Source organism: Neofelis nebulosa, chromosome 14 (genome assembly GCF_028018385.1).
Source record: "Neofelis nebulosa isolate mNeoNeb1 chromosome 14, mNeoNeb1.pri, whole genome shotgun sequence".
Taxonomy (NCBI): domain Eukaryota; kingdom Metazoa; phylum Chordata; class Mammalia; order Carnivora; family Felidae; genus Neofelis; species Neofelis nebulosa.
Window position 1 is genome coordinate 6,099,810 of NC_080795.1, and position 14,124 is coordinate 6,113,933.

General features: G+C 45.0%; 1 protein-coding gene across 1 annotated transcript in view; it reads right to left on the bottom strand.

The window, feature by feature from the left end:
- The window catches only part of LOC131494850 (cytosolic 10-formyltetrahydrofolate dehydrogenase-like), a 51,203-nt gene extending 38,245 nt beyond the window's left edge, over positions 1 to 12,958 (bottom strand). The window contains exons 1-2 of the mRNA XM_058699563.1: positions 12,854 to 12,958; positions 12,211 to 12,287 (exon numbers count right to left, since the gene is read on the bottom strand). The gene's annotated coding sequence lies outside the window, so the exon portion shown is untranslated. The remainder of the gene's footprint in view (positions 1 to 12,210; positions 12,288 to 12,853) is intronic.
- Between the last annotated feature and the right edge of the window lie 1,166 nt (positions 12,959 to 14,124).

A 14,124-nucleotide genomic window follows, 5' to 3' on the forward strand; every position in this document is an offset into this window, starting at 1 on the left:
AGAAGTAAATCTTTCTTTATCAGTAAACTTGTTAAATGAAAATAACTGTCCTATGAAAAACATAAATTGAAATGTTGGATAAAATACATCCTCCAGGGGCGCCTGGGTGGCGCAGTCGGTTAAGCGTCCGACTTCAGCCAGGTCACGATCTCGCGGTCCGTGAGTTCGAGCCCCGCGTCAGGCTCTGGGCTGATGGCTCGGAGCCTGGAGCCTGTTTCCGATTCTGTGTCTCCCTCTCTCTCTGCCCCTCCCCCGGTCATGCTCTGTCTCTCTCTGTCCCAAAAATAAATAAAAAACGTTGAAAAAAAAAATTTTTTTTTTAAATACATCCTCCATCCAGATGCTAGATATTCACTTTAGATGTAGGTACGCACAAAAAATTGAAAGTAAAAAGATGGAAAAGATATCTCATGCTAAGGGTAACCAAAAGGCAGCTGGGTTGCTAGATTACTATCAGAAACAATAGACTTTAGGGGCGCCTGGGTGGCTCAGTCGGTTGAGCGTCTGACTTCGACTCAGGTCGTGATCTCACGGTCCATGAGTTCGAGCCCTGCTTGGGCTCTGTGCTGACAGCTCAGAGCCTGGAGCCTGCTTTGGATTCTGTGTCTCTCGCTCTCTGCCCCTCCCCCACTCATGCTTGCGCGCGCGCGCTCTCTCTCTCTCTCTCTCTCTCTCTCTTTTTCAAAAATAAATAAACATTAAAAATATTTTTAAAAAGGAAAAAGAGAAAATAGACTTTAAATCAAAACGGGTTATGAGAAACAGAGACTCTTAATAAAAGGTTCAACACAATAAGAGGATGTAACAATTATAAACACACAGGCACCAACAACACAGGCCCCAAAATATATATAGCAAAAACCTAAGGAGAAATAGACTTTTCTACAATAGTAGTTGGAGACTAAAATGCCTAACTTTCTTTTTTTTTTTTTTTTTTTTTTTAATTTTTTTTTTCAACGTTTTTTATTTATTTTTGGGACAGAGAGAGACAGAGCATGAACGGGGAGGGGCAGAGAGAGAGGGAGACACAGAATCGGAAACAGGCTCCAGGCTCCGAGCCATCAGCCCAGAGCCCGACGCGGGGCTCGAACTCACGGACCGCGAGATCGTGACCTGGCTGAAGTCGGACGCTTAACCGACTGCGCCACCCAGGCGCCCCTAAAATGCCTAACTTTCAATAATGGATGCAACAACCAGAGAGATGATAAATAAAGAGACAGAGGAATTAAACAACACTATAAACCAATTGTATACATACAGAACAGACGTATACAGAATACTCTACCCAAGAAGAGAAGAATTCACATTCTTCTCAAGAATACATGGAATATTCTCCAGGATAAACTATTTGTTAGGCTACACAATAAGGCTTTTTGCTGTGTTTTTTTTTTTTAATGTTTATTTTTTTGAGAGAGAGAGACAGAGTGTGAGCCGGGGAGGGGCAGAGAGAGAGGGACACACAGAACCTGAAGAAGACTCCAGGCTCCGAGCTGTCACCACACAGAGCGAGGTGGTGTTCAAAGCCACCAATCGAGAGATCATGACCTGAGCCAAAGTGAGATGCCTAACCCACTGAACCACCCAGGTTCCCCAGGCTACACAATAAATCTTAATAAATTTTAAAAGATTCCAGTCTTATAAAACATCTTTTCTGATCTCAGTGGAATGCAACTAGAAATCAGTAGCCGAAGAAAAATTGGAAAAGTCACAAATAGGTGGACATTGAATGGCACACGCTTAAACAACCAATGGGTGAAAGAAGAAATCACAAGGAAAATGAAAATGCCTTTAGTCAAAGACAAACAAAAACACAACATACCAAAACTCATGGATTGCAACAAAGGTAGTCCAGAGAGGGAAATCTGTATCTGTAAATGCACACACTGAAAAAGATCTCAAGTCAATACCCTAATTGTACATCTTAAGGAATTTTTTAAAAGGGTAACCTAAACTCAAAACTAGTAGAAGGAAGGAAATAGTAAAGGTTAGAGCAGATACAGATAAAAGAGAGAATAAAAGGACAATACAGAAAATCAATGAAACCAAAGTTGGTTCCTTGAAAAAAAAAAATCAACAAAACTGACAAACAAGACTGACCAAAAAAAAGAAAAACAGAAAAATACTTCAATTACTAGAATCAGAAATGAAAGTGATTATACCAATTATATATAAATAAAAAGGATAAGAGAATACTGTGATAAATTATACACCAAAAATTTGATTAACTAGGTGAAATGGACAAATTGCTAGAAACATGCAATCAACATAAACTAACTCATGAAGAAGTAAAAAAAATCTGAATAGACCCATAAATAGTAACGAGATCAAATCAATAATCACAAAACCCCCAACAAAGAAAATCCTGGGGCTGAATCCTTCTCAAAAGGATTCACCAATCCTTCTCAAAATCATCCCCCTCCCATAAAAACTGAAGAAGAATGAACATGTCCCGATTAATTCTATGAGGCCAAAAATACCCTGATACCAAAGCCAGAAAAAGACACTACAAGAAAAGAAAACTTCAGGCCAATATTCCTGATGAATAAAAATGCAAAAAACCTCCACAAAATACTAGCATGCTGAATTCACTGTGAACAAGTGGAATTCTCAGTTGCAAGGATGGTCAAGGCGGCAAGGTTTCAGTTATACACGATGAACAAGTTCTAGAGATCTAATGTACATCAGATTGACTATAGTTAATAATATTGTACTGCGTACTAGAAATTTGCCAGAACAGTAGCACTCAGGAGCCCCTGGGTGGTTAAGTTGATTAAGTGTCCAACTTCAGCTCAAGTCATGTTCTCGCAGTTCGTGGGTTCGAGTCCCACATCGGGCTCAGAGCGTAGAGGCTGCTTCAGATTCATTTCCCTCTCTCTCTACCCCTCTCCTGCTCATGCTCTGTCTCTCTTTGTCTCTCAAAAATAAATAAATGTTAAAAAAATTAAAAAAGAGTAGTTCTCAGATGCTCTCACTGCCAAAAAATAAAAGTAACTATGTGAGATGGATGTGTTAATTGGTTTGACTGTAATAATCATTTAACTATATATATACATATATATGTGTATATATATGTATATACATATATATATGTATATCAAAGGATACTATTTTATACCCTAAATATTTACATTTTATTAAATAAAGGAAAAATAAGAAAATGACTCTTAAGCTATGAAGCAAGAAAAGACAGTAATGGAGGAAGAAAGGGCTTATTTGCTCATGTGAGAAGCACAACTGGGTTGTGTCCTCAGTGCGTCTGTGCATGGTCACAGCAAATTATCCCCAGGTTTTTCGTTTAAGGCAGATATCAGTTAGCTACAGCCTATTTTTACAAATAAAGTGTGATTGGAACACACACATGCAAAGATTTCACGCCCTCCCCCCCCCAAAAAAACCTGGCATATTATATATTTAAAAAAAAAACTTGACATATCATTGGTGCTGAAAAGCAAACACCACAGTGTTGCAGGGTATAAAAGCAATATGTGAAAAGCAGTTGCATTTCTATACACTAGAAATGAACACTACAAAAATGAAATTAAGAAAACAATTTCACTTACAATCGCATCAAAAGGAATAAAATAGCAATAAAGTACCAAAGAGACAACAGAGTTGTGCGCTGAGAACTGTAATGTATTGCTGAAGGAAATTTTAAAAGGCCTGAATAAAATGGAAAAAAAAAATCTTCATTTTCATCAATTAGGAGATTTAATATTGTTCAGATGAACCACTCCCCAAAGTGATCTTCAGTTTCAACGACACCTCTATCAAAATCCAAACACGTTTGCTGGTTTTCTTTTCTTTTCCTTTGTTTTGTTTTGACCTACCCAGGCCCACTGATCCCCCAAGACAGCTCACAGAACTCACGATGTAGTCATACTTCTCAGTAAGATTTATTACAAGGAAGGAAAAGAAGGGGAAACTAGCAAAAGAAGTAGGCATGAGATCAAAGCCGGGAGGAAGCCAGGTGCAAGGATTCAAGGACTGTCTCCCAGTGGAGTCACAAAGGCCATGCTTATTTCTTCCAGCAATGAATTGTGACAACACAGGTCTTTACACCGTGTCCCCAGTGACTCGGCACCTAAGGCGTTTCCTTAAGGCTAGCCATCTAGACACCCGCTGCCTTGCACTTAACCAAAACGACTCCCCAAAGCAAGGCAAGTGCTCAGCGTAAGCCACATTGTTTGCGTGATTTAGAGGCGATGGATTGTAGCCTTCCAAATCTCAGTCCAGCATGTGGGGTTTGGAAGTCCTCACTCCCGTTCTCACAAGAAGAAGACAGCTTGAAATCAAAACTCTTCCAGGATCCACAAGAGAACGGAGGTCCCAGGGCAGAGTGCTGCCCCCAACACTGGAGTGGCAGACCGAGAGAAACACAGCTTACTTGAGCAGAATCTCACAAGTAGAAGTTGCTGACACGAAGACTTTAAACCGTAATTTAAGAATTGTTGGGGGCACTAATTGGGAATTAAAATTACTGAGAACCAAATAAAAGTAAGTTGAGAACTAGTTGAGAATTAAAAACTCCTGGGGATCTGGTCTTATGGGGGACCCCATGCTTTTGTGAGTTTCACCTCTAGGAGTCGCACATCAGGTTCTCAGGTTTTCGAAAGACGGGAGGAAAATCCCTTAGTGCTTCCGGCAGGAGGAGGGGAAAGTAGCCATTCTGAAATACCCCCCCACAGCATTCTGCTCTTAACAAGGCGTGCCCTCAAGAGAAACTGTTTTATGGGAAGTTAACAAACCTGAGGGAAGGGTAATACCTATCTCTGGCCCTCTCTACCTTTCCTGAAACCCCAGAATGGAGAACTGAAATAAAGATACCTGTGAAGATCATATCCCAGGGGTACAGGCTCACTAAAAGACTGAGACCTGGGGCGCCTGGGTGGCGCAGTCGGTTAAGCGTCCGACTTCAGCCAGGTCACGATCTCGCAGTCCGTGAGTTCGAGCCCCGCGTCAGGCTCTGGGCTGATGGCTCGGAGCCTGGAGCCTGTTTCCGATTCTGTGTCTCCCTCTCTCTCTGCCCCTCCCCCGTTCATGCTCTGTCTCTCTCTGTCCCAAAAAATAAATTAAAAACGTTGAAAAAAAAAAAAATTAAAAAAAAAAAAAAAAAAGACTGAGACCTAATCATACAACTACCCAAGGTTTCCTTTCCCACCACATCTTAACACTGGATCAAGATCACTCGTGCAAAATAATAGGCGGTTATTGTGAAAAGGCGGCAGCTTCTCTTTAATTATTCTCTAGGAAAACCCAAAGACAACAGAGAACACAAAACCAAAGATGCTGGAAGTTTTATTCTTTGACACCTACAGCTGTAACACAGCCTAACCCCTAACCAGATAAACATAAAACTTCACACTAAAGGCCTATCTACTCTAGTTTCCATTACTCCATATTGTACATCCACCTTTCAACAGAAAATTACAAGGCATACTAAAAGTAAAAATAAACAGAAGAGACCAAGAAAGGATAAGACCCAGACTCAGATATGGCACATTTGGGGAATATTATACAGGGGAGTTAAAGATTAATATATGCAATATGATAAGGGCTTTAAATGGGAAAAGTGGAAACATGCAAGAAAGCAGTAGTAATGTAAGCAGGGAGATGGAAAGATCTTTCCTTTCTTTAAGAAAGAATTACAAGCAAATGCTAGAAATAAAAAGTATAGTAACAAATGAGGAATGCCTTTAAGGGTTCATCAGTTGACTGGACAGAAGGAAGAAAAGACTCAGCAAGTATGGAGACAAGTCAATAGGAAGTTCTAAAACCGAAACACAAAACGAAGAATGAATGAAAAAGAACAGAATGTCCAAAACTGTGAGACAATTACTAAAGGAATAACACAAACATAATTAGAATATCAGAAGGAAAGGCGAGAAAGGAATCGAAGAAATATTTGAAGTAGTAATTGCTGAGACTTTTCCAAAATCAAAGAGAGACACAAAATCACAGATACAGGAAGCTCAAGGAACACCAAATAGTATTTTTTAAAAAACTCCATATCTATATAAGCACATCATATTCAAAGTGTAGAAAATCAAAGATAAAGAGAAACTCTGGTAAGAAATAAGAGGAATAAGTGTCTCACTTATAGAACAGGGTGATATTTACATTGGACTTCTCTTCAGAAACCATGCCAGTAAGAAGAGAATGGAGTGAACTATCTAGAGTATTGAAAGAAGTCAACATAGAATTCGGTATCCAGAAAAATTATTCCTTTGTTTTTTAAATGTTTATTTATTTTGAGAGAAAGAGTGCACATGCATGAACAGGGGAGATGCAGAGAGAGAGAGGGAGAGAGAGAATCCCAAGCAGTCTCTGCACTATCAGTGCAAAGGCAGGTGTGGGGCTCAGTCTCATGAAACCATGAGATCATGATCTGAATCAAAATCAAGAGTCAGATGCTTAACCAACTGAGTCACCGGGCACCCTGACAGCAAAATTATTCTTAAAAAGTGAAAGAAGGGGTAACTGAGTGACTCAGTCAGTTAAGCTTCTGACTCTTGATTTTGGCTCAGGTCACGATCTCATGCTTGGGAAGACTGAGCTTTGCAATGGGCTCTCTGCTGTCAGCATGGAGCCTCCTTTGGGATATTCATTCTCTCTCTCTCTCTCTCTCTCTCTCTCTCTCTCTCTCTCCCTGGCCAGTTCTTGCTCTCTCTCTCTCTCAGAATAAATAAACTTTAAAAAAATGCTTTTAAGTGAAAGAAAAATAAAGGCTTTCTCAGAAAAACAGAAATGAGGAAATTTGTTGACATTACTTGCTTTGTCTCGGAGCCCCTGACACCCTCATGTTTATACACACAGATATACTAGATATAGAGGAGAGAATACATATACATAAATAGATAGAAAGATAGATAGATTAGATAGATAGATAGATAGATAGATAGATAGATAGATAGACAGACAGACATGGGTATATATACCGAGTGATAGCTATAGATATATTTTCTGCACTGTAATTGGGTAGAGCCAAGAAACAATAATACATGAGTAGAAAGGAGCACACTTATCACCCATATCTTGGTTTCTAATTCCATTCTCCAATAAAAGGAAGCAAGGATCCTAGGAGAAATGCCTGATCCCAGGGCTGTGGCAGGGAATACACAAGAACATCTTACAGTGCTACAAATAATGAAGAGCTTGTAAAAGGATGGGGACAGGTCACAGGTATACAAGACACAACTGAAAGAGCTTGCACTAGACAAAGCTTAAACAATCTGAGGGGGAAAAAAATCAGTAAATTAGTATTGGATTTAACCCAAGTACAAGACAAATATCTAGAACTCCATACCGATATAAATAAATGACTAAATAAATAAATAAATGGGAGAAAAGAGACAACTCTCCACGTAGGAGAATTTTAAATAATTTAGGTAAATACTCTGTTTTCAGGAGCCTTGAACATGGGCTGCACTTAGTAGTTTCCTTCCAAAGAATACAGTATGGAAATGGGAGGAAAAGAATCAGTTCACAGTAGGGACACCCGACATGCATGAACTCAGCCAAGTGATTATGGTCACTATAAACAGTGATATCATCTTGATAGCACGCTCCCTTGATAGGTGAGAAGAATGACACTTTATCTCTGTATTTCCTCAAACCCATACCCCTTTCTAATTATGAGGGAACACATCAGATAAATCCCCACTGAGGGATAGTTTCAAAGGGGGCCAAGATGGCTGAACAGCATGGATGTTCTCAGCTTCTGAAATGCAGCTACATCAACTCCGAACCATTTTGCATACCTAGGAAATTGAGCTGAGGATTGACATTAGCAATCTGTATAACTTGAGCCACAGAATTCAGCAGGTATATGCTCTGGAGAGGGGAACTGGGAGACAGAAGCCATGGAGGGTAGGGAGCTGTTTTTGCAGCGAGAGGACAGAGAAGGGTTGGGGGGGATAGTGTGGTACAATGGGAGAGTACAGGAAAAGCACTCCCCACCAAAGTAGCTGGACAGAAAGAGAAAGAGTGGAAACAGTCACAAAGGACTGAACACGAAATCTGTTCCCCAAAACCACTGACAGTGATAAGGGAGACAGTTTCAATACCATTAGGGCTCTATCAACAGGGGAGTGCAAAGTCAGAAATTCTGGAGCTCAATACCAGGTGGTTTTCTGGTGAGGAAGCAAGGCGAATCCCCAGGAGCACGCAGTGAGATCCAAGGGGTCCATAGGTCACATGGGGAGAAGCCCTTCCCCTGCATGGAGGTCATTTCTTTTTTTTTTTTTTTTTTTTTGAAGGTTTAATTTTTTTAATTTTTTTATATTTTTTATTAATAGAACTTGTGTCTGGAGAATGAGATCCAGAGGCCAAACATCTGCCTGGCACACAGAGTTAGCCAGCCCTTGAAACCAGCCCTGAATGCTCACCCATGCCCTATCAGGCGCCCTCCACCTCAAGGGAGAGCTTGCAATGCTGTTGGTTCATCCCTGGTCCCCTCCCAGGATCTAAACATAACCCTAGCCATAGATCTGGCCTCTAGGGGTGCCATGCCCCACCTGTGGGCCAAGAACAGAACTGGTGCTCATAGCCAACTGAGATTTCTTCAGAGAGGAAGCCAGAGTTCTTCATGACCAGTGCAAGGCCGGATGGGCCTGCAATCTATCTATTATCTATCTATCTATCTATCTATCTATCTATAATCTATCGGAGAGATCGCTTTAAAGGAATGGGCCCTTGGGTTTGTGGAAATTTGGGGAATCCAAAGTTTGAAGAGGAAGGCTTGCTGGCTGAGGACTCAAGAGAAAGGTGCAGTTCGAATCCAAAGACTGTCTACCATGGAACGAGGAAGAGCCAGTGTTGCAGATGTGCATCATGAGCCCAGACCTCGGCCTGAGATGCTTGCCCACACCCTGGAACCAAATGCTAAGCCTGACTGCAACATTAACACACACCCTCAACTCAGCCCTCTGGGCAGGTCACTCACTGCATGGCTGTTGTTTCAGAGTCTGTGTCCTTCAGTGGCTTGATCATAACCCTACCCACGGTTCTTGCCCTCAGGGGGACCACTCACTAGGTAGTCAGCAAACAACAGAATCGGGGCCCATGCCAGGCACAATGATTCAGGGAGAAGCCCAGAAGTTCCCCATGCCACTTCCAAGGCAATGACGGGGCTACAGAAGGGGATTCTGAACCCAGTCCTACCCCTCACCCATATCATCGGCTGGCCCTCTAGCCCAAACCTTCAGCCTGATGCTCACCCTATCCCATGCCCTCAACACAGTCCTCTGGGGGGAACACGGCCCTGATGTTGGTTTTCACCTTGTCTCCTCCAGGGACCTAAACCTAACCCTAACCCTCACCTTGGCTGTGGTCTTAGGGGCCCCGCATCCTAGGTCTGTAGAAAGAATGGACTTGAGACCCCTGACCTGAACGACATTCGCAGGGAAGAATACAGCAGATCACTATGACGTTTCATGTCTGGGGTGGAACTCCACAAAGGGATCCCCAGCTAAAGCTGAAGCCTGTCCTAGACTATCGGCCAATCCCTGAAGCCAAACCCTAAATCTGATCCACACCCTGGTATGTGCTCTCAACCATTCCCACGGGGGAGATCACTGCACTGTTTGCAGTACACCCTGTGCCACCCTCAGGAACTGAACCCTGTCCCTATCTAAGTCTCTGGCTCTGAGATTGTCCAACAAACCAGAGTGAGGAGAGAAGTGACTTGAGGCACTTCACTGGTGCGGAACAGCTCAGCGAGAAAGCCTGAGGTTCACAATGACATTTCCATGCTTTTGAGGCTTGTGCCTAGACAATGAGATACCCAAACCTCCAATGAGCCCAAACCTCCACCTTGCACACAGTGTTAGCTGGCCTTTCAAGACAGCCCCAAATGCTCTCCAGTGCCCTATCAGGTGCCCCCCACTCAGACCACGGGGGAGAGCTTGCAATGCTGTTGGTTCATCCCCGGTCCCCTCTTAGGACCTAAACTGAACCCTAGCCATTGGTCTGGCCTCTAGGGGCGCCATGCCCCACCTGGGGCCAGGAACAGAACTGGTGTTCAAGCCACCTGAGAATTCTTCAGGGAGGAAGCCAGAAGTTCATCATGACAAGTACAAGGCCATATGGGCCTGTAATCTATCTATCTATCTATCTATCTATCTATCTATCTATCTATCATCTATCTATATACCTATTATCTATCTAATTATCAATCTACACCAATGTATCTTCCTATCACCTATCAGGTGTAGCTTCCTATCACCTATCTATCACGTATCTTTCAATCTAGCTACCTAGCTAGCTGTCTTCCACCTATCTGTCACCTATCATCTTATCCTTTTATCTGTCTATCTACCTATCACCTATCCTCTTATCTAAATATCTAGTATCTATCTATTTGTCCATCTATCTATCTATCATCTAAATATTGGTGAGATTTCTTTAAAGGAATGGACCCTGTGGTTGTGGAAGTTTGGTGAGTCCAAAGTTTGAAGGGGAAGGCTTGCTGGCGGAGGACTCAAGAGAAAGGTGCAGTTCGAATCCAAAGGCGGGCTACCATGGAACTAGGAAGAGCCAGTGTTGCAGATGTGCATCATGAGCCCAGACCTCGGCCTCTCTGAGATGCTTGCCCACACCCTAGAGCCACACTCTGACAGGCTGACCTTTTCTTTTATGCAGACCTTCAACTCCTTAGATGGGGCCCAACAGGAGCCATTGGTAACCAGGGACACGGCCAGGGTTTCAGGCCAGAGACATGGCCAAGATGTCCCAGAAGAGACAGAAGTCACCCTGACTCCCTTTTCTCTCACACACCTGGTGAAGGATGGATGCATCCAGAGACAGGCCCAGACTTCCCCCAGCTCCGTGGTTGGCCAGCAGCTGCCTTCACCTCCCCTCCAGCTCGCTGGCAGTGGGAACAACTGAATTTTTGCTTTGATGGACCAACAAACCCCATGCCTGAAGCTCTGGATCTCACTTCCTGTTTAAAGAACCTACACCTTGGACCTAGAGAAAGCAACTTGTTTGCAGTGCAGTCTAGGATAGCCCAGGCCTTGTCTGTCTGGCACCTGGAACTCCTCTTAGGTCCCTCTCCCAGGGTCTGCGGTAAGTTCTTAGTCGTGACTTTAGTTCACTAGCACATTAACGACTCGCCAACCCAATGCCTTGACTTACTTCACTCGAACCAGGACACTCGGAGGCCGGAAGGCAAGACTTATCATGGCGTTGATCTCCAAGCGCATTAATTGGCTCATCCTCAATTTTTCTCTTTCGCAAATAAAATGGTTGCCATGTGCTCATCCAACCATACTTGGGTTCACCTGCGCACCCTCCCAACCCCGTCCCTCACACATAGACTAGAGATCACGGACACAGTGACAAATTCCTCACTCGCGCCTTGCAGGTGGTTGGATTTATGCATTGCCTTCAAGAGAAGTCTCTGTGGGGCGCCTGTGGGGCTCAGTCTGTTAAGCACCTAACTCCAGATCTGGCTCAGGTCCTGACCTCAAAGTCGGTGAGTTCAAGCCCCACCTTGGACTCTGCAAACACATAACAGACCCTGCATGGTATTCTGTGTCTCTGCCCCTCTCCTTTGGACACCTTCTCTCAAAAGAAATAAATTTGAAAAAATCTCTTTGCTCCTACATACAGAACACAAACTTAGCAACTTAGAGTGCTCAAAATTCTGACTTTGCAACGGAAGATGGAGAAGGGAAAAAACAGCCTTTGAGTTTTACTTGCCTTTCAGACTCAATTTTGCTTTTCTGGGCGTCGCGCAGCCTCTCTGATGGTGGCTCCTGCCGCGACGCCGCACAGCTGAGGGTCATCTCTCCACCTGCAGGCCTCACAGCCCACCAGGCCCAGATCCACCTGGTCTGGGCCCCCCTGCTTCAGGGTCCATGCAGTAAGTCTCCCACCTTTGGTGGATAAACCCAGTTCGAAACTGTTTTCCAATGGGAAAGCTTTCGGGTCCTAAAACCCCGCAATCACCCGCTGAAGTGACCCAGACCGGTTCCCCCAGGATGACCTGGCCCTGACCTACTCATTGGCTCCCCAGGGTGGCCTGGGGCACAAGTGTCCTGAGCACAATGCCGAGGGCGGGGGAGGGGTTGGGGGGTGAGAAGGCAGCTCTGGCTTCTCCTAAGCACAATAAGCCTCAAGATCTCGCCCAGAAACGGAAGCCCCCCCAAGAACTCTCCAACCTGGATCCAGAGCCAGGCTTCCAAGGCCAAGCTGGCCCCTGACACTCACCATCCTGCAAACACATCCCGGATAATCACAGCCTTCACACAAGGAGCTCGTTCTACCAGCAGCAGGCGCGGGCGGTCCTGGAAGACGCCCGTGGGGGTGTTGGGGGGAGGGGGGGGTTGACGGCGCCCGCCTCCAGGGAGCCCAGGAGCCCACCCTGGAGAGCACGCCCAGAGCGGGACACTGCGTCCTCCTAGCGCCCTCCGCAAGGGCCCCAGGGCTGTGCGGCGGGACTTGACAGCTCTGCGAACCCCCGCGAGGGCCCCCAGGACGGTGCCGCAGACGCGATGGCTCAGACACCCTCAAGGTGGCGCCCTGGAGGTGGTGGAACCGCGAGACCTGATGGCTCCCACAGCCCCGCGAGGGCACCCCCACCCGGGCGGTGCCGGAAAGTGACAGTTGGGACACCCCCGCGATGGCCCCCAGGGCGGAGCCAGGGGACATGAGGGCTCTGACGGCCCCTCGAGTGCACCCACCCCGCCGGGCGGTGCCGGGAAGTGACCGGTGGGACACCTCCCGCGACGGACCCCAGGGCGGAACTGCGAAACCTGAGGTCGCAGACCCCCGCGCGAGGGCACCCAGGGCAGAGCCCCGAGTCCTGATGGCTCCTGAAACCCCCGAGAAGACCCCCACCCGATGGCTGTACCTGGAGACGTGACGGCTCCGAAGCCCCGGCTCCCGCCCAGACGGCGCCCCCGAGACGCTCGGCGCAACTGTACCCACGAATGGCTGAAGCCGCGCTTGTTCCTCCTCCTTTATACCCCTCTGGCGGACCGGATTGAAAACCAAGGACCAGGGTCCTGCGGTGGACTTCCCGCCGCCTCTGGACGAGGTGGGAACTGCAACCCGGTGTGGCTCCGCAGATCTGCGATCCCTTCCAAGATTTATAATTTTTTTGGTATAAAATTTTTATTTTATTTACTTTTTAATTTTATTATTATTTGTGATATAGTTGTATTAAATTACATATTAAAATAATATCAAGTAATTACAATATTTAATTATTCTTAATTAAATAATTTAAATTAAAATTATTAAATTAATAATACAAATTACTATTATTATTATTTTAATGCTTATTTATTTTTGAGACAATGCGAGAGACAGAGTGCAAGCAGTGGAGGGGCAGACAGAGGGAGACGCAGAACCCAAAGCGGGCTCCAGTCTCCTAGCTGTCAGCCCAGAGCCCGACGTGGCTCTCGAACTCACTAACCGAGAGACCATGATCTGAACCGAAGCCTGACGCTCAACCAACTGAGCCACCCAGGCGCGCCCAAAGTACTGTTTTTTTAAATATAACTTATTGCCAAATTGGTTTCCATATAACACCAGGGCTCATCCCCAAAAGTGCCCTCTTCCCTGCCCATCACCCAATTTCCCTTCTCCCTCACCCCTGCCTACCCTTAGTATGTTCACAGTCCTTAGGGGTCTCTTAGGGTTTGCCTCCCTCCTTCTCTGTAACTTTTTTTGTTTTCCACTTCCTCTCTCCCATGGTCTTCTGTTAAGTTTCTCAAGATCCACATAAGAGTGAAAACATGCTATCTGTCTTTCTCTGCCTGGCGTATTTCACTTAGCACAATTCCCTCCAGTTCCATCCACTTTGCTGCAAATGGACGGATTTCATTCTTTCCCATTTCCGAGTAGTATTCCATTGTATATATAAACCACATCTTCTTTAGCCATTCATCAGTTGATGGACATTTAGGCTCTTTCCATTATTTGGCTATTGCTGAGAGTGCTGCTATAAACATTGGGGTACAAGTGCCCCTATGCATCAGCACTCCTGTATCCTTTGGGCAGATTCCTAACAGTGCTATTGTTGGGTCATAGGGTAGTTCTATTTTTAATTGTTTGACAAACCTCCACGCTGCTTTCCAGAGTGGCTGCACCAGTTTGCATTCCCACCAGCAGTGCAAG